The 23798-nt window shown below is 40.6% G+C and overlaps 1 protein-coding gene and 2 pseudogenes across 1 annotated transcript in view; all 3 read left to right on the top strand.

The window, feature by feature from the left end:
- The window catches only part of ZFYVE9 (zinc finger FYVE-type containing 9), a 185705-nt gene that overhangs the window by 7207 nt on the left and 154700 nt on the right, over positions 1–23798 (top strand). The window lies entirely within an intron of this gene.
- On the top strand, positions 883–1228 carry LOC129520475 (40S ribosomal protein S20-like; annotated as a pseudogene).
- LOC129520745 (ferritin light chain-like) lies at positions 7291–8263 on the top strand (annotated as a pseudogene).

Raw genomic sequence — 23798 nt, 5'->3', positions numbered from 1 at the left:
TCTCTTTACTAAAATAAAGAGCAAACAGTTTAAAAATTTTGTGAAAATATTGTCAGGGTTTATGCAACTCTTAGTCTCCATTTTTCATTTTCTTTTTTTTTTTTTTTTAAGATTTTACTTATTTCTTTGAGAGAGGGAGTGAGGAGGTGGGGGCAGGGAGAGGGAGAAGCAAACTCCTCGCTGAGCAGGGAGTCTGTCACGCTGGGCTCCATCCCAGGACCTTGAGACCATGGCTGGGCCGAGCCTAAGGCAGATGCTTAACTGGCTGAGCCCTCCATTTTTCATTTTCAATTGAACAAGAGAACCCTTAAAAAGTCATTGAAGCAGAACCCTTCCAGTTTCAGAAAAACCTTAAAACTTAAGAATATATCATCTAGACCTTTTTGTGATTCTGGTGATGTAATAACTGCCCATAGGTATTTGTTTTTATATTATTATTTTTTTAAAGATTTTATGTATTTATATGAAAGAGAGAGATGGTTAACACAAGGGGTGGGGGTGGTTTGGGGAGATGGGAAGGGCAGAGGGGCAGAGGGAGAGAGAGAAGCAGACTCTCCACTGAGCAGGGAGCCAGACACCACTGGATCCCAGGATCCTGGGATCATGACCTGAGCCGAAAGCAGAGACTTAACTGATCCACCCAGGCGTCCCTGTTTTTGTTTTTAGTTAGTAGCTGAAGTAAACTATTTTTGAGATTATTGTGAGGTCACTCTTGGAAGCTTCTGCTCAATGTCTAAAAAAATGAAGGTTGAGCTCTAGGAGGAAGATGCTGTTGCAGCTACAGTGGAGCTCTGGGCACCCTGCACCTGCTCCTAACTCACGGCTGTTCGTTCACTCTCGCGGAGGAATAAGTGGGTCGGGAAGCTGCACCCCGCCACAGCCATGGCTTTTAAAGACACCAGAAAGGCACCTGTGGAACCAGAGGTGGGAATTCACTGGGTTAGAACTAACCAGCTGCAACCTAAAATGTTTGGAAAAGGTATGTGCTGACTTGATCAGAGGTTCAAAGGAAAAGAGTCTCAAAGTGAAAGGACCAGTTCTGCCCACCATGACTATGAGAATCACTATGAGAAAACTTCCTTGTGGTGAAGGTTCTAAGACTTGGGATTGTTTTCAGATGAGGATCCATGAGTGACTTATTGATTTGCACAGTCCTTCTGAGAATGTTAAACAGATTACCTTCATCAGTTTTGAGCTAGGAGTTCACATTGAAGTCACTATTGCAGATTCTTTTTTTTTTAATTTTTTAAAATTTTTATTTATTTGTGATAGTCACACACACACACACACACACAGAGAGGCAGAGACACAGGCAGAGGGAGAAGCAGGCTCCACGCACCGGGAGCCCGACGTGGGACTCGATCCTGGGTCTCCAGGACCGCGCCCTGGGCCAAAGGCAGGCGCCAAACCGCTGCACTGCCCAGGGATCCCCACTATTGCAGATTCTTGAATCAGCCTTTTAAATAAATTATCAGTTGTTAAAAAATATAAATATATATATATATATATATCTTTGAAATATATATATATATATATATATATATATATAAAGTGTGCCATCTTTCTGGTAGGTGTTTCATATATGTTATTTCTAATTCTTAAAATGACTGTCATACTGTCATGAAGGTTTTATAACTAAGGGAACTATGGCATGGAGATTTTTACTGACTTTCCTAAGCCCACATCCATGATTCAAACCATGTATCTCTCTGACTACATAGTTTGCAGTCTTTTTCATCATGTGAACCTCTCCATGTGTTTTGTATTTGTTTTAAGATATTCCAGGGGCATCTGGGTAGCTCAGTTGGTTGACCGTTCGACTCTTGGTTTTGGCTGAGGTCAAGACCTGGAGTTGGGCTCCATGCTTAGTGAGGAGCCTGCTTGGAGTTCTCTCTCCCCCCTCCCTCTGTCCCTACCTCTGCGCCTCTCTCTTTCTCTCTGTCCTTCCCTCTTAAAAACAAAAAAAAAAAGATACATAGTGCTTTAGGAAATATTCATATTAGGAGAGTTCAACTTTAGTTGATTGACTTTGGTGGTATTTGCCTTTGAAGTATACTACTGGCATGTAGCATTTTGTATGATAAAAAAATGTGGGGTGTCTGGTTGGCACAGTTGGTTTGGGGTCTGACTCTTGGTTTTGCCTCCAGTGGTGATCTTGGGGTCCTGGGATTGAGCCTTGCATCAGGCTTCATGCTGGGCATGGAACCTGCTTGGGATTCTCTCTCTTCCTCTCCCCCTCTTCCCTGCTCGCTCTCTCTCTCTCTCTCTCTCTCTCTCTCTCTCCTCTCTCAAAAAAATGTGTATGTGCATATATTTTGGGAATTTCAGCTTTCATATATGTATTTTTGAAGTAGATAAATGTCTGCTTTGCTATTATTAGAAAAATAAAATAACTGATTTCTGGGCTGCATTTGTCTGACCTGAAAATGAATGATTGACTAGATGCCCCTTCCACATTTAATATTCAATCCAAATTTCCAAAGAACTGGATGAAAACATAGATGGCATATGCATAGCTCCAGGCAGTGGACGGTATCATTAATGAAAAAACAGAATAGGGGGAATGGGCTAAGGAAAATAGGAGAATTAAGAACAAGGGATTGTAATTTACATAAAAGAGAGGAATAAGGAATAGAGAATATATTCCTGTAATAAGGAAAGAGAATATATTTCTAAATAAAAACACAGAAACTCTGGGAATTAGCTGGATGAGTAGTCTGCAACTAATGTCTCTTCCCTCCCTACCTGTTACTCCCATTCTTCTGTCCTTTCTTGTGATAGTGTATATGTGCTTGAGAAAAAACCATCTAGATCTGTGTTAAATGAAATTACCAGGTCACCTGTAGCACACTTGAAATAAAGCTTTCATATTGCTCATAAAGTGAAAATTTAGTAATTAAAGTGTGAACCCATTATTGTAGATCTTTAGAGAATTTGTTGATAAAGCAAAGAAGGGCATGTTTTATATTAAAAAAGGATGAGATGCATTTTAGTGACAACTTTTATATATCCTTTCTACTCTCAAAATACTAAAGATGGTTATTTTGACATATAGATAGATGATATTTTGACTAGTTGGAAAATTGTTAACCAGCTAGAAAATTGTCATTCTTTCCCTCGTCAGCTTTTGGAGACCTTGATCAGTGAATTTTGACTTTGGAACTAAATCATCCTAGGCCAGGAGCAAGGAAGTATTCTTTAATCAAAGAAGTTTGGATTTTTCAGTGTTCTATATATAGAACCTCAGAGATGATAAATACACTTTAGTGTTTTAAAAATTTAGGAGTAAAAGTAAAGAAACTGGTTCAGACTTTGTTCAGCCATATATTATCCAGTTTATTAGCTGGGGATTCCTTTTTTTCATATAATACTTAGTAGTATGTCTCTTACTGATATAGATTAACTTTTATGTTTTCTAAGGCCACTCACAATATCCATGACTATTTCAACTCTTGGGTAATAGGCCCTGATTACTTCCTGAAGGACCTTTCTGTTAACTATTAGAAAAAAGTCTTTTATATTTACCAAGTGCCTTTTTTTTTTTAAACTATCCATCCTTTTGTTGGTCTTATGGGGGAGTAAGGTAATACAGGAAAGGAAAGGGAGTGCAAGCTGAACTGACCTACAAGAGCCTCAATCTGTGATACAGATTAAAAAAAACAACAAAACTCAGCTAATCCAACAGGGAGCTCCAGAGCAAAAATCACCTGTTAGGGGAGTTCTGCATTGGGAAGGAATGGCTGGGTTCTAGTACGTCCACCATGTTTCATCACTGGCTAGGAGCTGCCCCAGAAGAGCCTGGCCTCAACTGGAATGCCAAGATGAATTCTGAACATACTGCAGCTGGAGCCTGTTAGCTAACTGTCTCCTTGCACCTGAATGCAAGTTCATTCTTCTTTTGTTTTTTTAATTTTTACAAATGCAGGGCTTGAACTCATGACCCTGAGATCAAGAGTTGGACATTTAACCAACTGAGCTACCCAGGCACCCCTCTTCTTCTTTTTTTCCCTCCCCTCTTCTTTTTTAATACAAGTTCTTTCTTGAGGGGAGATCCAAGTATTTGCGACAGTCCATTTCTTGTGCTGTAGGATCTAGGTCTCCAAACATTTTCTGAAAGCAGTTCTTTCAGAGTTCCATGGATCTCTCTCTCTCTCTCTCTCTCTCAATATTTTATTTTTTTTAAAGTAATCTCTGTACTCAATGTGGGGCTCAAACTCACAACTCTGAGATTAAGAGTCTCATGCCTCAGCCAGGCACCCTGGACTTCTCTTCTTGATAGGAAACTTCAAAGAAATGGATTAGTGAGACAAGCTTCAGCCCTCATCTGTGTAACTGGTCTCAGCGCTGCAGTGGATCTCCTTGTCTCCTTTACTATTCAGTCTAAATTTCCCTTGCCATTAGCTATCATTTCTGTTGGTCTGGGCAATTTACCTAGTGATATGACCCACTCCTCATTTTTGAGGCTGCTGAGAATCATACTGCTGTGAGGCTGGAGTGGTTGCATTTGTTCATTCATAGTCACAACTGGGCAGGGAAGTACGTGGGCAAATGCCACCCAGATGGATCATCTGAGTTCCACACATACTCTTTGTTGCTCCTATTATGTAACAGCAGACATACTTCCTTCTGAGGATGAGGCTTAATTTACCCTGCCATGGTGGTGATTCTTCTTGGCTCTTGGTCCAGGGACACAGAGTCCCAGTTGTACTGGCTGCAGCTATAACTTATAACTCAGTATGATCCTTGACATGTCTCCTGGCAAAAATATGCCCAGGGTCTCTGGAGTCCAGCGTTGTCCAGATGGAAAGCCCAGGTCTTCCAGTGGATCATTGGGAAGATGGTAAGTGGAGGCCATTTCTGCTTCTACCTCTTGGTTCTCAGACTTATGTGTTCTTCCTACTGGGAACATAGCTCTGAATCAGTGCACATACTCTATCCTAGAAGATAGCACGCCATTCTTGTCTCTGAGCTGGTTTATCAGCTGTGTCTCTAGTAGGCCATTTCAGTACTCTGTAAGGCTGGATGCTTTTGTATGGTGCTGTTATATGATAAGACCACTGGAACCCATGGTTATGGGCCCATTGCCACAATTCCTTCATTGTAATGTGGTTCCTTTGGTTGGATGCTACGTTAAATGGGATTCTATGTATGTGGATCAGGTATTCTGTTAGCCCTTCCTTAGTGGCATGGCTGGGGTTCTATGGAAAGAAAAACCTATACCTGGAATAACTATCTATTGAATACCTGTGGGGATCAACTGCTGGCCTTTTCAAGATGGAAGGAATAGGATGTGGTAACTGGTTGGTCAGCTTGAGGCATAGTGCTATACTGGGGGCTCAGTGTTGGTCTCTGTTACTCGCAGATTGGATGTTCAGTGGGGGTGGTAGCCTGATTGGGCCTTGCTAAGTGGGAGGCCATGCCTCCTCCTTTGCTTCTATTTTTATTTCTGCCACACTGGCTACTTTATTCATGTCCCATCATGCCAGTTCTGGGGTGGTTCATGTCAACTTTCTGAGTCATTTTGTTCACTTGGTTATTTGGTGTCTCTTTTCATTGGATGCTTCTTGGGGGTTATTAGCACGTGAAAAGAATTTTCACACTTAATGCACTATTACACATTCCCATATGTCTATTAATTTGCTTCTACCCATGCCTTCTTCTAATAATTGTGTAGTCTTTTTCCTTAAAGGCCCCTGAGCAGTTAGCCATTCCATTTGCAATTGCTTATGAGTCTATATATTTTCACCTCTGGCCACTCTTCTTTTTACCAAAGTTCATGACCAGATGTATCATTTGAAGCTCTGTCCTTAGGAAGATTTTTCCCTTCCCACTGTCAAGGTCAACCCTAAGTGTGGCTATAATGAAGCTGTTGTTTCTTTTTTCAGCTTCCACTCACATACTCAGCCATTTATAATCTATTTATAAGCCAAGCTTTGGCTTTTATCTCCTTAAGTTGGTCATAAAGGATCCCCCAAGCACCTGTAGGTGTGAACTGAGGAGAAGGTGCTGGAATAATTGTGGTAGCTGCCTACATATATAGCTTACTTGTGCCTTTTGGTTCTGCTTGGGTTTTTTTTTTTTTTTTTAAGATTTTATTTATTTAGTCATTCATGAGAGACTTGCATACCAGAGAGAGGCAGAGATACAGATACAGGAGAAGCAGGCTCCATGCAGGAAGCCTGATGTGAGACTCAGTCCTGGGTCTCCAGGATCACGCCCTGGGCTGAAGGTGGTGCTAAACCGCTGAGCCACCCAAGTTGCTCAGTTTTGATTTCTTTTTTTAATTAAAGATAGATAGATGGATAGATAGATAGATAGATAGATTTATTTATTTATTTATTTATTTATTTATTTATTTATTTTGAGAGAGAGGTAGCATGTAAGCAGAGGGAAGGGCAGAAGGAGAGGAAGAGAGAGAACCGCAAGCAGGCTCCCTGTTGAGTGCGGAGCCCCACACAGGGCTATATCTGGATTTCATGACCCAAAGGTCATGACCCAGGTAGAAACCAAGAGTTGGATGCTCAACCTACTGTGCCTTCAACCAAGAGTCGGATGCTCAACCTGCTGTGCCACCCAGCTTGAGTTTGATTTTAGATGTACCATTTCCACCTCATAATGGATTGTTCCTGAGCTCATTTGACTTTATAATTTGGAGAGCCCTGTTGAACCCAGCTCATTATGGGCAGTTCTGGACATACAGTGCCCAGTGGGTGAGCAGTTTCTTTCCAGAGCCCAGAAACACACCAGGAGCTTTTTTTTTTTTTTTTTTTTTTGTAACAGTATGATTGTCTTGCAGATCTCCGGGTGCCTGCATTGTGATTCTTCCCCTAAGGCTTACTATAAACTCTCTACTGCATCTTTTCCTAACATTTAGACCTCCAACAGGATAGGAACTGCTTGCACTACAGCCTGGACTTGCTGTAGAGTTGTTTCCCCTACCCAAAGCTGGCAATGAGCTTTTCGTATCACTCAGTTCATGGGTTATAACAATATTCCTATGTATACAATGTGTTGCCTCTGGAATCTGAAGAAGCCTACCAGAGTTGTGGTTCCTTTTTTGTAGTGGGAGATGCAAGATGCAGCAGTTTGTCTTTTGCTTTGAAGGGAATGGGTTGGAATGACTGTGACCTCCAGAATTCCTGAAACTTCACTGAAATGGCACGGATATTTGTAGAGTTTTTCACCTGCCCTTTGGAGCGCATGTATCTTACCATGTACTTAGCATGCTGGCCATCTCTTGTTCATCTTGCACGATCAGCATGATTAAATGGATCAATGTGCTGTTCTGAGTCTAGTTCTCTTCATACTTTTATGATCGAGTAGGAGACTTAATATAGCCCTGAGGCAGCAGTGCTTTCATTGGTCCTGCGGATCTGTCTCTTGCTTCAACAGTGTTTGGATGGAACAGACCCAGGGACGCCCCTTCTACCAGCCAACGGCCACCCTCCAACCTTTTTTCCAGTCGCAACTTTCGGAGCCATCTTCCTGGCCATCTTCTGCCACCAGCAGTGAACACCCAAGTTTGAATTTAATTCCTTGTCCGGGATTAACCGTGAGCTCCCAGATTCGTCAGAATTATTCTACCGAGGTGGAGGCCGCCGTCAACCACCTGGTCAACATGCACCTGCGGGCCTCCTACACCTACCTCTCTCTGGGCTTCTATTTCGACCATGACGATGTGGCTCTGGAGGGAGTGGGCCACTTCTTCTGCGAGTTGGCTGAGGAGAAGCTTGGCTGAGGAGAAGCGCGAGGGTGCCCAGCGTTTCTTGAAGATGCAAAATCAGCACAGCGGCCGCGCCCTCTTCCAGCCAGGACGGGCAGAAACTGTCCCAAGATGAGTGGGGGAAGACCCTGGACGCCATGGAAGCCTCCCTGCTTCTGGAGAAGAGCCTGAACCAGGCCCTTCTGGATTCTGGATCTGCATGCCCTGGGTTCTGCCCACACAGATCCCCATCTCTGTGACTTCCTGGAGAACCACTTCCTAGATGAGGAGGTAAAACTCATCTAGAAGATGGGCGACCACCTGACTAAGCTCCGCAGGCTGGCCACCCCCCAGGCTGGGCAGGGCGAGTATCTTTTCGAAAGGCTCATTCTCAAGCACGACTAGGAGCCTCTGGAGACCAGCAGCCTTTGAGGGGCTCCTCTGGCAACCCCCCAGTGCCAGGGCTTGTGCCTGAACCTTTTCCCATGCACCCACTAGGGTGCTTTTTAACCATCCTGGAGCCCTTTCCCAAAACGTGGGCCAAATGGAGACAATAAAGCTTTTTGCAGAAAAAAAAAAAAAGGCAGCCCTGAGGCAAAAATGTGAATGTATACTGTTTATTCCACGTGAAAGGAGCTGTTTCTGATGAGGATAGAAAACTCATTTGCCAAATCAGTAGCTACATACCACACTGAGGCTATATTTATTTATCTAGTGTAGCAAACATAATACATCTGGTAGGGGCAGCTTTGGTATGGCTACTACTTGGTTGAGCTTGTGGTTGTCTCTCATTATTCTCTAGGATCCAGCCGGTTCCTGCAGAGGCGTTAAACACAGAAAAGGGACCACTACCCCTGCATCTTTGAGATCCTAAGGTGGCGCTAATCTCTGCCATTCCTCTTACCTTCACCCTCTATGTAGTACTGTTTTTGATTTACCAATTTGGCTAAGGGGTGGGAGATGTTTAGATTACTTGTAGGTTTCTCTTGTCTTTTTCCCCATGATAGTTCTTACTCCAGAGGCCAAGGACTCAGGGTGGAGATTACCTCAACTTTCGGGGATGCCAATCTTGTTATATTCAGGGCCTGCGAAAATGACTCCCTGGTGGATCTGTAGACTGGTGGATCCATTGTAGGCTGGACTTTGGCCACAACTCCATTTATTGCTTAGTTTCTATATTCTTTTCCTGTAATAGGGCAATAATGATGTTCCAAGGTGTCTAGATACCAACATCAACTCAGACTCTGTGACCAATAGTTCTTTAAATGTCTGGGTATTTTGCTTTTCCCACTGTATAGTCACCAGAGTAAACAGCCATAGGTGGTGTTGGAGAAGGATGTGTGTGTGTGTGTGTGTGTGTGTGTGTGTGTATATATATATGTTGTGCCTGAACCTATACATATATAGATGTATATATGTATATATACATATGTCTACATCTCTCTCTGTGTATCTATATAGTATATGAGCCAGCCATCTCTCTAAGCTGGTGGGTCTGGATCTGACAACTAGGTTGGGTCCAAGAATTAGGCAAGGGATAGTATTTTTTTTTAAAGGTTTTATTTATTCATGATAGACATAGAGAGAGAGGCAGAGACACAGGCAGAGGGAGAAGCAGGTTCTGTGCAAGGAGCCTGATGCGGGACTCGATCCTGGGACTGTAGGATCGTGCCCCGAGCCAAAGGCAGGTGCCGAACCGCTGAGCCACCCAGGGATCCCCGGGGATAGTAGTTTTGTATTGAGGCCACCACTCTCAGCCTTGTGCTTATGCATTCTTGCCTTATTTTGATTGTAGATATTAAGCAGCAATGTTGACTGCTTATTTTGCTCTAATGACACCATGTTCTGTTAACAATCTCCACAGCTCCCTGTGGGCCAAGGTTAATTGGCTATTTCCCATCTTGCCAGTTATAATAACTGTGGTCCACTAGCTTCTGGTTTTAAGTGCCACCACCTGGTTGCTGTTGCTTCAGTGCCTCATTATCCCTATTGCTATGAGCCAAACTGTGACAGCATGTATTTTAGAAGAGAACAACCACTTCTTAGTGATGGTGGTGTCCCTCTCAGCGGTATATTTCTGATGGCCTTGGTGAATGATGTGTCTTACGCACTCTCTTATGGTACATAATCCTCTGGTGGGTCTTCTGACCTCACATAATATATTCATTCTAGCATACCCACTTTCCTGAGCCCTTTAATCCCAAGTTCCATCCTCTGCTGTGTCAATTCAGGCATTTCACTTTTTTTTTTTTAAAGTAGGTTCCATACCCAGCATGGAGCCCAGTGCTGGGCTTGAACTCATGACCCTGATATTAAGACCTGAGTTGAAATCAAGAGTTAGATGCTTATCCAGTTGAGCCATCTAGGCATCCCAATTCAGGCATTTCAATTTCATTCAATGTGGGGTTTTTTTTTTCTTCCAGGCTTCTAGGAGTCACTGTAGCAGGAACTTCATGCCACAGTGGTGACCCCCATCTTCTGAAATGGTGTCCTACCCCAAGTCAAGTAGACTTTACCTTATAAGGCTAACATTCTGGCCTCCTTGACTAAGCGAAGCCCCACTCTGTTGTCTCCGTGATCCTGCTGGTATGTGTTGGTGAATTCTTGCAACAACTTTGGGCTCTTATCTCTTTTCTCCCTTGTGAGGCCCAAGATTTCCTTGGCAAGGTTAACATGAGTTACTATCATGGCAACCAGCTGTGGAGGTGGGGGCCCTTCCTGAGGAGAGCCTTTTATTACCTTGCAGGTGAGAGACCTCTGAAGTGTTTCCCATACAGTGGGGAATGGAGTTATCCCTGCAGACTCTGAGGGCTCAGAGCAGTCTAGAGAATCGAAGTCTTTGGGGTCAACCATTTTAGATGTCCCTCTCCCATCTGTCATGCTTCCCTGTTGTCCAAACCAGGACCCAGATCTTGGCACAATAAACCTGCCCTCGCTGAGCATTCAGTCGTCTAAGCATCGCAGTCTCGAACCGTCCTGAGTTTGGTCTTCAGCTTTTGTGCTCTTCCACTGTGGGTGGTAAGGACCTCTTTGGAGCTACCAGAGAACCCTCTGGTTGTGATATTTAGCTTCTAATTGTTTATTAGCTGCTTTCTCTAGGGAGTTAGTGCAGCATAAAAGCTAGCCACTTCCTTTGTGCTTAACATGCATTAATTCCCCTCATACATTTCAAACATAAGAATCATTATACCAGGATCCCTGGGTGGCGTAGGGATCCGTGGGTGGCGCAGTGGTTTGGCGCCTGCCTTTGGCCTAGGGCACGATCCTGGAGATCCGGGATCGAATCCCACGTCGGGCTTCCGGTGCATGGAGCCTGCTTCTCCCTCTGCCTGTGTCTCTGCCTCTCTCTCTCTGTGTGACTATCATAAATAAATAAAAATAAAAATAAATTAAAAAAAAAGAATCATATTACCAATCACATAGAGTCCTCTTTGGGAATATTCTCCCAAGGAAGTGTAGCACTCTTCCTAAGAAAGTTTTAACATTTCAGCCACCAACTTGTACCAGGCACTGTCCACATTTCACATAGTACCCAGGATGAAATCCATACTGCAGTAGGATAGGAAGTGATCTAGTTTCCAAATCTGATTTTTACCTTTTGCTTTCTCAGTCCATTTCTGGTCAACTGTGCCAATTTGAGTTCTCCTGGAAGCAGATGCTGGAGCAGAGTTAGGAATACAAAGAAGTATATGATAGGGGAGGAGGAAGACTCCTATGAAAGGAAAGGGGGAGGAAACAGTTGGCAGGGAGGGCCTCAGTATGATTCAGATCTGACAGTCCCAGACCCAGTGAAGACTCTAGAGCAAAAATTCTTCATTAGAGAGTCCTGCATTTGACAGAAATGGGCATGATCTGACCAGTTGTTGGCTGGGGCTGGCTGCCCAGGAAGAGAATGGTCTCAGCTTCTAGGGATCTTGAAGAGACAGGAGGCTGTCAGCTTACTGCATACCTAGCAGCAGAATACCATGTTCTTTATTAAAGGGAGATACAAGTGACATACCTCCATGAGTGCCACACATAAGTATAAAGGAATTGTTAGGTATTACTGTTATAATTATCTTCTGATTAAATTTCTTAGTTACTTTTATACTCTTTTTTTTAAATTTTTATTCATTTATGATAGAGAGAGAGAGAGAGAGGCAGAGACACAGGCAGAGGGAGAAGCAGGCTCCATGCACCGGGAGCCCGACGTGGGATTCGATCCTGGGTCTCCAGGATCGCGACGCCTTGGGCCAAAGGCAGGCGCTAAACCGTTGCGCCACCCAGGGTTCCCACTTTTATACTCTTTAAGTAAAAACTTCTAGACATCTCTTATTTTCTCTTGGATTTTTTTTAAGTTTGTTTGTTTATTTATTTATTTATTTGAAACAGAGAGAGAGAGAGAGAGAGAGAAAGAGAGGCAGAGACACAGGCAGAGGAAGAAGCAGGCTCCATGCAGGGAGCCCGACATGGGACTCAATCCCAGGTCTCCAGGATCACACCCTGGGCTGAAGGCGGCGCTAAACCGCTGAGCCACCCAGGCTGCCCTCTTGGATGTTTTTATTTGTCACAATGTGTCATGAGTCTTGTGCCTGGAAACAGTATTTCAGGTATGGTTTAGGACCAAGTAGGTGCCCAGAGAATGTTGGTTGAGGCGAACTGTGCTATTGATCATGTAGCCTGAAATTGCCCTACCCTCTAACCCCTCCATTTTGGACATTTCTTTTTCTTTTCTTTTCTTTTTTTTTAAAGATTTTATTTATTTATTCATGAGACACACACAGAAAGAGGCAGAGACAGAGGCAGAGGGAGAAGCAGGGAGCCTGATGTGGGACTTGATCCCTGGACTCCAGGATCACGGCTGGAGCCGAAGTCAGATGCTTAACCACTGAGCCACCCAGGCGCCCCTGTTTGGGTCTTTTTGAACAGGAATGTAGAACTATAGATCTCTGTAAAGCATAATGTTAAGTAGATTTAGTTTATTCTAATTTGATCTTTTGAATACTGATTCTTTAATCTAGCAGATCCAGCTGTCACACTTTTCTTTATATCATATCACAGATTTCATCATTGTGCCACAAATGGTCATAGGCAAATAATTAACAAAAATGTTGAATAAGATAGAACCAAGAAGATTTAGGGCATGCTATTAGTGATGTGCCTTCAAATGGATAGGTGTTTATGGTCAGCTGTTCAGCTTGTTAGGAATCCATTAACCATATTGATAATATGACCCCTATTTTAACATTTGTCCATTAAAAGATGAGAGACTTTGTTAAACCTTGCAGAAATTCAGCAAACTAAGCCTAGGTCCTGAGGCAAAAAAAGGAATCTATTTGTGAATCTATTTGGCTATAAATGCTCAATGCTTTTGTTTCTATATAAGTCTTACTTTTGACATTTATCTGCCATAAAGCAGATAGTCCTGCCTATCAGGACTTGAGATTCCTTTCCAGTAAAATAATATTGGAAAGTTCATAGAGACAGAAAGTAGAATAGTGATTACCAAGGACTGGGGGGAGATGGGAATGGGGAATTAATGTTTAAAGAATACAGTTTGGGAAGATGAAAAAGTTCTGGAGATGGATGGAAATGATGGTTGTACAGTAATGTGGATATGCTTAGTGCCACTGGACTGATTTTTGCTACAAATAATTGGCAGTTGGCCAGCCTTAATCTGATCCCTCCCCTAAACCTCTCCTGCTCATCTAGTGTTCCCCTCACCTAATTTGCTTTGTCCTGTCTTTGCTTGGAACTCTCTTCCCCTAGATATTTTTAGAGTTGTTCCCTGATATTCAGGTTTTGACATATATGTCACCTTCTCAATGGGACTTTCTCTGGCTGTTCTAAAATTATAACCCCCAATCTTTCTTCTCCTTTTCTTTTTTATTTTTCTCCTTGACATGTATCATCTGGTATGTCACATATTTTACATGCTTATATTGTTTATTATCCATTTCTACCCATTAGAATGTGAGCTCCAAGAAAGCCACATTTTGTCTATGTGCCTGCTGCTTTATTCCCAGTGTTTAGATATGTGCTGAGAACATAACAGGTGCTCAGATATTGGTGAAGCAGATATTTGTATCATATAAATACAAATTATGTAGAGATTGTTTTTTTTAAAAAAGATTTTATTTATTCATGAGAGACACATAGAGGCAGAGACACAGGTAGAGGGAGAAGCAGGCTCCACGCAGGGAGCCTGATGTGGGACTCAGTCCTCGGTCCCCAGGATCACACCCTGGTCTGAAGGCAGTGCTAAATCACTGAGCCACCCGGGCTGCCCATATGTAGAGATTTTTATTGTAATTTTGTTTGTTAGGAGATTTGACACAAAAGCTTGCTCTTACAAAGTCTTTCAAACAAGTGCATAGCTTGTTTGCAATTTGATCTTGGCCTTATGGTAGTAAGCTCAAAGATATATTCTTTGAATAGATTTGATAGATTTGTTAATCAGGAAAGTTCAATTTTTTTTCTATAGAAACATTTTTGTTTCATGATGTACCAGTTGCATACATTGAAACAGCTTAGAATTAGTTTTGATTTTTATAGATTAAAACAAAATTCTTTTCCTTTTTTTTCTTTTTAAGATTTTATTTATTTATTCATGAAAGACACACAGAGAGAGAGAGAGAGTCAGAGACACAGGCAGAGGGAGAAACAGGCTCCATGCAGGGAGCCCGATGTGGGGCTCAATCCCGGGACTCCAGGATTACGCCCTGGGCTGAAGGCAGACGCTAAACTGCTGAGCCACCCAGGGATCCCCTCTTTTCCTCTTTCTAAATTTTTCCAAATCCTACCTCTCTCTCAGTATTTGTTTCATAGTTTTTCCATGTCACCTCAGATTATTCTAAGCTGTAGTGATTTTTTGTTTCCTCTAAATTTTTATAACTTCTATTTGTACATTTGTTCCATTTTAATATTGTGTACTTTTTTCTGAATTCTGACTTATATTTTGTATTGTTACCTAACTCTTCATGAATATATGCCTTCTTGCTCCTCTACTACATATGAAAAATCTTTTTTTTTTTAAAGATTTTATTTATATATTCATGAGAGACAGAGAAAGAGGCAGAGACACAGGCAGAGGGAGAAGCAGGCTCTATGTAAGGAGCCCAATGTGGGACTCGATCCCGGAACCCCAGGATCATGACCTGAGTCGAAGGCAGGTACTAAACCAGTAAGCCACCCAGGGATCCCCTCAAGAAGCTTTTTGAGAAAGGAAAATTATGTTTCTTAGTAGTGCTCGGTGAAGTATTTAATTTCATTCATTTATCTGTTCATTTAACAACAGTTATATTGACATGTTTACTCTGGTAAGACTGTGCCCAAGTGCTGGAGATAGATTAATGAGAGAGGAACCTGGGTGCCTCAGTCAGTTAAGTGTCCAGCTCTTGATTTCAGTTCAGGAGATAATCTTAGGGTCCTGAAATCAAGCCCTGCTTTTGGCTCTACATTTAGCAGAGTCAGCTTGTCCTTCTTCCTCTGCTCCTCCCTCTGGTCAGTCTCCCCCTCTCAAATAAAGAAAGAAATCTTAAAAAAAAAAAAATAGGATGTCTTTGTCATCAAGGAATTAAAGGGCTATTGGGAAGGCAGATAATGTAAATAAGTAAATGCACCAGATTTACCAAGTTCTGCCAGGAGTTTACCGAAGAGATGATGCTTGTGTTCAGTATTGATAATTAACAAGAGTTTACCACGAAGAAAAAAAGAGAGGGACATCTTAAAGGAAAGCCTGGGTGTACAAATGTGTGAAAGTATGTGGGGCAACATGCTGTATTTGGGGAATAGCGAATAGTGTGGCAATGTAATTTTGTAGGTTGAAAGGATGAGGGGCAGAAGTTGAGGTGGAGACCTAAATGTGAAGCCAGGTGAAGAAAAGCTGCATATGCTGTTTAAAGGAGTTAGAATTTTTTTCTTAAGCATGAGGAACCAATGAAGAGTTTAAAATAGTAGACTAATTGATCTTATTTGAGCTTTTAGAACAATTATTTTGGTGTCAGTGTAGCAGATGTATTAGAGGAAGGCAAGAATGGTGACAGGTATACCAGTTGGCAAACTATTGAATAAATATAAGCCAAAGATCAGAGTATGAATAATATCTGAGATAAAGAAGAAAGAATGGATGTGAGAGGTAATTGTTGGGGGGGCACCTGGGTGGCTCAGTTGGTTAAGTCTCCGACTCTTGATTTTGGCTCAGGTCATGCAAGATCTCAGGGTCCTGGGGTCAAGCCTCGTCTCAAGCTCCCCACTCATTGCAGAGTCTGCTTGTCCCTCTTCTCTGTTCTCTCTCTTTCTAAGGATTTTATTTATTTATTTGCACATGCGTGAGAGAGAAGAAAGAGAGTGTGTGTGTGTGTGTGTGTGTGAGCATAAGAGAGCACAAGTAGAGGGGAGAGGGAAAAGCAGGTTCCCCACTGAGCAGAGAGCCCGATGTGGGGCTTGATCCCAGGACTCTGGGACCATGATCTGCGTCAAAGGCAGATGCCCAACCAACTGGGCCACCCAGGCCACGCCCCTTCCTCTCTTCTCCCCCTTCTCTCTCTCTCTCTCTCTCTCTCTCTCTCTCAAGTAAGTAAATAAATAAAATCTTTAAAGGAGAGAGAATTGTTGAGATTAATTGGACATAGTTGATGAAAAGAATAGTTCCTAGGTGTCTGGCCTTGGATCCAATATTGAATATATGGTGAAAACTTTTTTTACAGAAGGAATATAGGAAATATAATAGTCTTTAGGGAGAAGTAGTTGAAGTCAAGAGAGTGGATGAGAATCTCCAGTGAAAACAAGTAGAGACAGAAGAGGTCTCAGAACATGACTGGATAAAAATCATATTTAAGAGAGAAGCTCATAGAATGAGACCGAGAAAGAAAAGACATGGGAGGAAAATAGGTAGAAAGTATCAAGTTTTTTTCTTAAGTATTTATTTAAATAGTCTCTGTACCCTCTGTGGTGCTCAGACTCACAACCCGGAGATCAAGAGTCACATGTTCCTCCAACTGAGCCAGCCAGGGATCCTGAAAGTATGAAGTTTTAAAGAAGAGAGGGAGGAGAGTTTTTAAAAGGAGTGGTCAGCTGTGCTGGTTCCAGTGCATAGACTAAGATGAGGATTTAAAGTGTCTATTGGACTTGGCAGTTAGAAAGCATTGATGAATTTAATGAGTTGCAGTGGATTGAAAATGAGAGTTGGATCCATAATTTTTAAAAATTATTTATTTATTTTAGAGCATGTGAGCATGAGTGGGGGGAAGGGTAGAGGGAGAGGGAGAGAGAGAATCCTCAGATTCCCCTGTGAGCATGGAGGCTGACAGGAGGACTTGATCCCAGAATCCTGGGATCATGACCTGAGCCAAAATCAAGAGTCGGCAGCCCAACCAATGGAGCCACCCGGGTGTCCCATGAATCTGTAAATTTTTTAAAAAAGAAGTTGGCTGTGCAGGGAAGGCAAAAAGGTAGTAACTAAAGGGGAATGTAGAGTTGAAGAAAAATTAATGTTTTTATTAAAAGATACCTCATACTGAAAGATATATGAAGATATTTATAGACCAAGAGAAGAAGAAATTGACAGGACAGATGATATAGGCACTGAGTATATATATTGGAATAGAGAATAGAGATGGATTACAAAATTAATTAGTATACTGAAAGATTAATATCTAGTTAACTAGACTAATGAATGAGTGCTTGGGATATACTTTTATTGTAATTTATTAAAACAGCAATGTTGCTTGAGATGGTGGACAACATGGTGGTTGACTACGATGTCAGGACTCTTAGCTAGGTGGAAATGAAGCCCAAGGTGATTGACCACTACCTGGGCGAGTTCTCAATCACCTACAAGGCTGTGAAGCATGGCAAGCCTGGCATCAGGGCCACCTGCTCCTCTCCCTTCATCCCTCTCGGGTAGCCTATTCAGCCAATAAATGCACAGACTTCTCTTTGAAGGAAAAAAAAAAAAGCAACCACCAACAGAACATTCAAAGTCAGTTTTAGAAATCATAGAGTACTTAGAGATCCTCTAGACTAGTCCTTTCATTGGATAGATAAGTGAATTGAGATGTAGGATGGTACTTTTGTCTTTTAAGTTACTAACCTTATCTAAAATTATTTAAATCAAGAAGGTGAATTTTTTTTAAAATCTTTAAAGATTTTATTTATGCATGAGAGACACAGAGAGAGAGAGAGAGAGAGAGAGAGGCAAAGACACAGGCAGAGGGAGAAGCAGGCTCCTTGCAGGGAGCCCGACGTGGGACTCAATCCCCGGTCTCCAGGATCAGGCCCTGGATCAAAGGCAGGCACTAAACCACTGAGCCACCGGGGCTGCCCAAGAAGGTGAATTTTTTAAATGATTTTATTTATTTATTCGTGAGAGACAGAGAGAGAAAGGCAGAGACACAGGCAGAGGGAGAAGCAGGCTCCATGCAGGGAGCCTGATGAGGGACTCGATCCCGGGATTCTAGGATCGCGCCCTGGGCCAAAGGCAGGCACTAAACTGCTGAGCCACCCAGGGATCCCCTTGAATTTCTTTATTTTGTTTTTTAGGACCAATCTTTTGTTATACATATGCTTGTTTAGGTAAAATACATCCAATTTTTAAAATATTCTAATTACTTATGTGACTTACATGATATAATAGCAACAACAACAACAAAAACAGTCTGGATCAGTCAACATGAAAAGCTTAAAAGCATGAGTTAGGCAGCAAAGTCATTTCTCAGATTCCACATTCACCTCAGATACTCTTGGTTTTTCTTCTTCCAGTTAAATTTTATGTTGCATCTCTGGGGCACATGGCTGGCTCACGGCTCTTGGTCTTAGGGTCTTGAGTTCAAATCCCACTTTCGGTGTAGAGATTGCATGCATTCATATACATACACAAACTAACCAACTTAAAAAAATTGAATGCTACATCTCTGAGCATCCAGAGATGTCATGGGTTATATCATATTGTTGGTCCCTCCTTGCATTGGACTGGAGGTTTCCTATTTTCAGAGCTCCTAGCGCTGCTCTTATGCATATATAGTGCTCTTACGCATATATAGCTCTTATGCATATAGATCAGTAAATAATGCTTGAATAGATGCTTGGATGAATTCATAGACTGGACAAAAAGATAGGCTTTCCTTTTGCTCATGCATAAATTTACCAGTGCTCAACAGAAGGAATTTTCTATACCAGCAGGTATAATTGCTTCTGGATGAGTTGCAATAATTTATAAGCATTATTTTCAGCATTTAGGTATAGTTCCCCTGCTTTACTTTGAAGCATCCCAATCATGTATTTTTTAAGTTGTTTACCCTTATCTTCTGAACTTATGTTACTGGATGTTTTGAAGATACAATTGATGTAGACCAAGGTCTTCCTTTCTCTACTTATGGATTGTCTTATTGTGAAGATTGACCAGAAAATATGTGTGAGTTTATGAAAATTGTGGACATACTCTCAGAATTCCTTTATTGTTAGGTGTGTTCCCTCTTCTTTTGTTATTCTTTCCAATTTTGTCTTTAATACAAGCTGTCAGAGCTTTTCCTTTTACAGAAATAATTTTTTAAAAAGATTTTATTTATTTATTCATGAGAGACACACAGAGAGAGGCAGAGACATAGGCAGAGGGAGAAGCAGGGTCCCTGCGGGGACCTTAATGCAGGACTCATCCCAGAACCCCAGGATCACGACCTGAACCAAAGGCAGACACTCAGTCAACCAGGTGTCTTACAGAAATAATTTTTAAAAGCTATTTAAAGTAAGGATGGAGTGGGGCTGCAGACAGGATATCACCATGTTTTATAAACTCATGTAACAGATAATTTGATACAGTTTTTACCCCTTGGGAATGTACCTTTTTAGTTGGCAACTTTAAATTAGGTTACTTCATGGTTCTATTTGTCCTTTTGGTGTTTCTTTCATGACAAGTGTGGATGTCTCCCTAGCATGGTATTTTTAGTATAGTTTGCTTAGGGTGTATTGGAGAAAAAGCATTACTGTGCACAGATATTATTTGTATATTTTAAAAATAACATTGAACAGTTCAACATGACATTTTTGTGACTTACTGCTTAGAAAGCTTTAAGGAAAATAATTTTATTTTTATTTTATTTTATTATTTTTTTAAAATTTTTATTTATTTATGATAGTCACATACACAGAGAGAGAGAGAGAGAGAGAGAGAGAGGCAGAGACATAGGCAGAGGGAGAAGCAGGCTCCATATACCAGGAGCCCAACGTGGGATTCAATCCTGGGTCTCCAGGATCGCGCCCCGGGCCAAAGGCAGGCTCTAAACCGCTGCGCCACCCAGGGTTCCCGGAAAATAATTTTAAAGTCAACCTTTCCAATTTTTTTTTTTTGTTTTGTTTTACACAAAAACAAATTCTTAACTGCCCGGGAAGATTATCGTTGATAATGATCCTTTAGTTTTGAAGAGTTACTAATGTTCAGTATGAAAGAATTGATAAAAAGCTTTTCAAATCCAGTGACATACTTTTTTTGTTGTTTGGAAATAGAACCTTTAAGTCTGTTTCCCCAGTATAGCACCACCCCCATTCCAGGTTTATATTTTTCTTTAGACATGTTTGATACTTTAATTATCTTCTTGACCAGTTTTTTCACTTGGGGGAGGTAATAATCGTGCCTTATAGAGTGCTTTTTCTTTTGATTTTCATAGCCATCATATTGAGGATTAGGGCAGATATTTTTATTACCCCCAGTTTGGAGGAGGAAAAAAATAGTTAAAAAGAAATTAAGCAATTTTTATGTGGTCACACCATGCTAAAAGATGGTAAATTCACATGGAAAGCCTAATTCTGACAAAATTATCAACACTTAATGTAGGTACTTTTTATGAAACTACAAGCTTGGGAATGTTCAGGAATGTCTAAAATTCTGTTGCTTAGCTCTGTTGGATGATTACAGAGTTATTAGTCCTTGATTAACAAACCAGACAAGTAAAATATCCTATTTATTGAGTTGAAAGTTTTAATAGAGTTTTGCTAAACACTTTAAAATCCTTTGTTAAAAATAACTGCTCAAGAAATCGAGCAATTTTATCACATTTGGCAGTTGATGAATGTTTTGAAGATGAATGATTTGATGAATGATTTCATTGAAAAATAATAGTTTTGGGGGCACCTGGGTGGCTCAGTTGGTTAAATGTGTGTCTTCAGCTTGGGTCATGATCCCAGGGTCCTGGGATGGAGTTGCACACCTGCCTCTTTGCTCAGTGGGGGCCTGCTTCTCCCTGTCCCTCTGCCTGCCTCTCCCTCTGCTTGTACACACACACGCACACTCTCTCTCAAATAAATAAAATCTTTTAAAAAGGTGATAGTTTTGTAGCTCTTAAAATGAATTTGTTGTGAGAGGCCAGGTTGCTAATTTTTCTACTTTAGAATTGAAGATTCAAGAGGGCAGCCCTGGTGGCTTAGCCCTTTAGCGCTGCCTTCAGCCCAGGGCCTGATCCTGGAGACCCAGGATCAAGTCCCACGTCGGGCTCCCTGCGTGGAGCCTAATTCTCCCTCTCTCTCTGTCTTAAATAAATTAGAATTGAAGATTCATTACAGTGGTTTTCATAAGGTAGATTGATGGACATGGTCAAGCATGCATGTTAAGTTCAGAGTAGTGATAGTTTTTTTCTAGTTTTAATGCATTAAAATAGCTTTATTGGCTTATAACGTACATATTACAAAATTCACCTGCTTAAAATGTAGAATTCAGTAATGTTTAGTACATTCACAGAGTTATACGATTATCACCACCATCTAATTTTAGAACACTTTCATCACCTCGAAAAGAACACCCATTCCCATTACTAGCCACTCCCTGTTTCCCGTAGATCATCATCTTTCCTCCGCCTGGCCCGGCAACCACTAATCTATTGCCTGGACCGGCAACCAATCTATTTTCTGTCTCTATAGAATTGTGTGTTCTGGACATTTCATATGAATGGCATCTGGCTTCCTTCACTTCGTAAAATATTTTCAAGGTTTTATATTGTAACATATATCAGTACTTCATTTCTTTTTATTACTGAACTGTGTATACCACATTTTTATTTATCCATCAGTTAATAACATTTCAGTTTCTGCTTTTTGATTATAGATAATGCTGCTTTGAACATACGTGTACAACTTTTTGTGTAGACATAATTCTAGGGTATTTTCCTAGGAGTGAAATTGCTTGGTCATATGGTATCTCTCTGTATTCACCTTTTTTTTGAGGGACTGACAAACTCTGCAAAGAAGCGACAGCATTTTACCTTTCTGTCGGCAATGTGTGAGGATTGCAGTTTTTTCCACATCCACACCATCACTTGATATTGTTTGTCTTTTTGATTCTTTTTTTTTTTAAATATTTTTTTTAATTTTTTTTATTTATGATAGTCAGAGAGGCAGAGACACAGGCAGAGGGAGAAGCAGGCTCCATGCACCGGGAGCCCGACGTGGGATTCGATCCCGGGTCTCCAGGATCCGCCCTGGGCCAAAGGCAGGCGCCAAACCGCTGCGCCACCCAGGGATCCCTGTCTTTTTGATTCTAATCATCGTAGTGATTGTGAAGTGATATCTTTATCAGGTTGTTGATTTGCATTTCCTTGATGCTAATCATGTTGAGCATCTTTCATGTTCTTAATAACTACTTGCATATTTACTTTGGAGAAATGTCTTTCAATTCTTTGCCCATTTTTAAATTAGGTGATTTGTCTGTTTTAATTATTTTAATTCCAGTATAGTTAACATTTAAAAATTATTTTATTGATGCTATATTTATCAAATGTGTCTATTGAGATTATGTAGCATATAGTATATTACATTGATTAATTTTCATATGTTAAACCAACCTTGCAGGTATAGAATAAATTTCATTTATTCATGGTATATAATCCTTTTTTATATGTTGCTGGATTTGGTTTGCTAGTATTTTGTTGAGGTTTCATGTATGTTCATAAAGGATTTCGGTCTGTAGTTTTCTTAGGGTGTCTTTGATTTGGTGTCTGTAATAAATATTAGCCTCATAGGATGAATGCAGAAGTATTCTGTTTTTTTTTTTATTTTTGTGAAAGATTGGCATTAATTTGCTCTTTACATATTTGGTGGAGATCACTGGTGAAAATACCTAGGTTTGGATAGGAAATTTAAAAATTAATAATTCAATCTCTTATTTATAGGTCTGTTCATAGTTTCTGTTTCTTTTGGAGTCCAGTTTTGGTAGTTTATTTCTCAGAATTTGTACATTTCACCCAGCTTGTGTAATTTGTTGGTGTGCAATTAGTCATAATATTATAATTTTTTATTTGTTTCTGCAAGGTATTAGTAATGTACCCACTTACATTTCTGATTTCTGTAATTTGAGTCTTCTCTTTTCTTGGTCTAGCGAAAGGTTGTCAAATTTTGTGATGTTTTCAAAGAACTATCTTTTGATTTTGTTGATTTTTTTCGCTCTAATTTGTTTTCGTTCTAAAAAAAATAAGAATTAGAATAAGAATTATAAACTTAATAAGTTATTATTTGAAAATTTGTTTTTTAAAAAGTGTGTTTTAAAACTATAAATTTCCTTTGAAGCATTGCCTTCACGACATCCCATAAGTTTTGATGTCTTGTTTTTTTTTTTTTTTTTTGTAAGGTTTTATTTTTAAGTAATCTCTACACCCAGTGTGGGGCTCAAACTTAACAACTCTGAAATCAAAAGTCACATGCACGACTGAGCCAGTCAGGTGTCCCTGTTGTGCTTGCATTCTTATTCATCTCAAAGTATTTTCTAATTTTTCTTGTGATTTGTTACTTGGTTGTTTAGTATGTTATCTAATTTGTACATGTACAAATTTCCTTCTGTTAGTGATTTCTGATTTCATTCCGTTGCATAATTTCAATCCTTCTAAATGTATTGAGGATTGTTTTATGGCTTAACATATGATCTCTACTGACCCACGTATACCTGAGAAGGATATATATCCTGCTGTTGTTGGATGGAGTATTTTGTAGATATCTATTAGGTCTAGATGACTTACAATGTTGTTTACATTTTCTCTTTTCTTGCCAATCTTCTTAGTTGTTTTATTCATTATTGAAAGTGAAGTATTAAAGCCTACAAGTGTTCTTGTTGAATTGTCTATTTCTTAATTTCTGTTAG

The sequence above is a fragment of the Nyctereutes procyonoides genome, unplaced genomic scaffold (assembly GCF_905146905.1).
Source record: "Nyctereutes procyonoides isolate TBG_1078 unplaced genomic scaffold, NYPRO_anot_genome, whole genome shotgun sequence".
Classification (NCBI taxonomy): Eukaryota; Metazoa; Chordata; class Mammalia; order Carnivora; family Canidae; genus Nyctereutes; species Nyctereutes procyonoides.
The sequence above is the reverse complement of the archived record's forward strand: the minus strand, read 5'-3'. Positions and strand labels throughout refer to the sequence as shown.